Raw genomic sequence first — 3,248 nt, forward strand, 5'->3', positions numbered from 1 at the left:
ACACCTAGCAGGGTGGCACAAAATATTAATAGATTTTTATATAGTGTTAGCCTTTTTTTTTTATTTTCTATATTTCCATGGACAAAGAGTATGTGGCACATAAGTGTTATGTGAGTGAACAAGTGGAAGAAATTATAACAGGTAACATATAGGAGTCACTTTTTAAAATGTCACATATATATTTTCATGTCAATTACATCATACTTAATGTTAAATATCAGAAGTATTACTCTAGATACTATACCTATGGAATGTAAGAAACTCAGAGAGAAGGGAAGATCTTGAGGAGAGGCTAGACAAATTGTGTTCAAGAAATAGGACTGTGGCGGGGTTAGAAAGAAGAAATACAGGAGCTTTTTAGTAAGATGAGATCCAAGCTGTTTCTTTCTGCTAGTTCCCGTGCTACTGAGGACTTGTTCATAAAGTCTTTTCTTATGCCAATGTCTTTAAGAGTTCTGCCTAACTTCTCTTCCAGCAAATTTAGTGACTCTTTTTTAATGTTTAGATTTTTAATCCACTTGGATTTTAGTTTAGTGCATGGTGAAAGATACGGGTCTAGTTTTAATCTATGGCATGTTGAAATCCAGTTTTTCCAACACCATTTATTAAAGAGGCTATCTTGCCTCCACTGAGGATGGTTGGCTCTTTTGTCAAAGATGAGGTAGCTGAGTGCATCTGGAGTTGTTTTTGTATCTTCCAATCTCTTCCACTGATCCTCAGGTCTGTTTCTTTGCCAGTACCATGCTGTTTTTATCACAGTGGCTTTGTAGTTTAGTTTCAAATTGGGAATTGTTATACCCACTGCCATGTGTCTGTTGCCTAGGATGGCTTTTGCTATTCTAGGCCTCTTATGGTTCCAAATGAATTTTTGGATTCTTTTTTCTAGTTCTGTGAAATATAGTGTTGGAATTTTAATCAGCATTGTATTATCGCTTCTCGGCCTTTTGGCTAAGATCAAGTGTAATCAGCATTGTATTGAATCTATATAGCAGTTTTGGTAGTATGGCCATGTTCACTATGTTGATTCTTCCTACCCAGGAGCAGGGGATATCTTTCCATTCTCTTATACCTTTCCAAAATAATTAAAAGAATCATATCACAGTGATATATGTGCACCTATGTTTAAAGCAGCACAGTTTTTAATAGCCAAAATTTGGAAACAGCCCATTTGCCCATCAGTTGGAGACTGGATAAAGATGTGTTTTTTCTATAAAATGGAATATTACTCAGCCTTGAAGAATGAGAAATTAGAGTCATTCATAGGGAAATGGATACATATTGAGGATACACTCCTAAGTGAAATACATAAGTCACACATGTATAACTACTGAATAGTTTCTTTGGTATGAAAAATTATAATGGTACATAAGATCCTAATGAGATAACTGACAGTGTGAAATAGGAAGAAAAGGGCTAAAGGTGTAGGGGAAGTGGGAAGTGTAGAGGAAAGGTAATAAAGGAAAAAAGAAAAAAAATGAGGAAATGGAAATAAAGTATTTATAAATAGGGAAGGGAGGAGGGGGTGAAGCGGGAAAAATGAGAACCAAGACCTGTCATGTAAAGGTACAAGATCCCAGTGATGAATGTAAATGTACTGTATACCTAAAATGTATCAATAAACTCAATGAGAAAAAAAAAAGAAAGAAGAAATACAAACATATTTTAGGAGTATTCAATTTGGGTATGGAAGCAAGGGTAGAAGAAAACACTACCGATGAACCTATGAACCAATGAACCATTAGCCAGTAATTACATTCCCAATACCATGCCAAAGGAATAAGTCTAGAGATCCAAGAGTAAGACATGAAAGACCAAGGTCCAACATAGAAGATAGACCCTTAGAGCCCAGCTCTGTTATCTGAGAAAGGCAAGTGTTTGACACTAAGTCCTTCTCTAATTCCACTCTTTTTCTCTCCCAGTGCTATGCTCCTTGAAAGAAATGTTACCCTTATCTGTTATTTCTGTCAAAGAAATGACAGGGAGTTGAATAGGCAAAGCTTTTACTTAACACTGTTGCAATAAAAGTGAAGAATATTGCAAAAAAGAGGAGAATGAGCTCTGCTGAAACCGATGGGGGAGATGAAATATGAAAATATTGTGTCTCCCAGCCTCAGATGTCTGACATGATGAGTTCATGTCTTGTAAAAAGCAAATAATTAATTATAGGAACAATGGAGGTTAAGAGTAGGGAAATGCTACTGAGAGGATGGCTCCTGAGAGGCAGGAGCGGACCTGAGTGGGTAGCCTAGGACCCCACTTTACAGGGAAGTTTGATAGAGCAAACCCCACTTGGGTGCAACATGGGTTACAGCTATGATTAATCAATAAGGTTGTAAGTATAGTGGTTTCTAACAGCTGGGTCTCTGGCCACCGTTGTGATGTGTTTCCTCTTTGTTTGACTCTCTCAAAATCTTAGCCTTGCCTGACTACATGTAGTATTTGAATCTAACGTAGCTGTCTATAATAAAAGGCAAGGTGGTAATGTTTTAAGCACCGAAGTGAGCCAGTGAGATAAAGTACAAGAAGACACTGGGGAGAGGGAGGTCGGTCCATGGGTTTAGGCTGTGTTTACTAAATTGGCACTAATGAAATTTAGGCTCCTAACCTCTTACAGAGACTGAGAAATAAGGGTCTGTTCTAATTATATTTCAAAAAAATGGTTCAGAAGTTCTTTTTTATGATTTTTACAATAATACATATTTTTGAATTTTTATTTTATGAAAAAATAAAATGAAATTTCATAACAAAATAACAAGAGAATAACAAGAGTTAATACACTATGTATCATTATCTTTGAAATAGATATTGAGAGTATAAGACACAGACCAAAAAGATTCTTATAAAAAAGAATCATTATAAATTCTTAAAAGACGTTTCTTAGTTGTAAACCTGGCAAAAGACTGGAGAGGATTTACATCTCAAAGGGCTAGAGAAAGAGTTTATAACTCCAATAGCTTTTATAAATGCTCTCAGAAGAGAGGTCAGAGGAAGAAATGTACGCAAACTTTAATCTAGTTCAGGGAAATGTTAAGGTCACTTGAACACTTATTTCTAACTGCATTTTCTCCACCCAAGAAATGTGATCTATTCACATTACACAATCTGCTTTCCTTAAAATCTCACATGTAAAGCCAAATATGAGTACTGCACAACTTCTGTTTTCCTTGGCTCATCTGTAGCATTTAATGTTATTGAGAGAGTTAATTTTGTATAAACTGATCTCATTGTATCACGACATCAAAGAATGA

At 35.7% G+C, this 3,248-nt stretch overlaps 1 pseudogene; it reads left to right on the plus strand.

Moving 5' to 3' along the window:
• Window positions 1–928: 928 nt before the first annotated feature.
• LOC117286667 lies at window positions 929–1,078 on the plus strand (annotated as a pseudogene).
• The last annotated feature ends 2,170 nt before the right edge of the window (window positions 1,079–3,248 follow it).

This window comes from Fukomys damarensis, unplaced genomic scaffold (genome assembly GCF_012274545.1).
Source record: "Fukomys damarensis isolate Sample0158 unplaced genomic scaffold, DMR_v1.0_HiC HiC_scaffold_17, whole genome shotgun sequence".
Classification (NCBI taxonomy): Eukaryota; Metazoa; Chordata; class Mammalia; order Rodentia; family Bathyergidae; genus Fukomys; species Fukomys damarensis.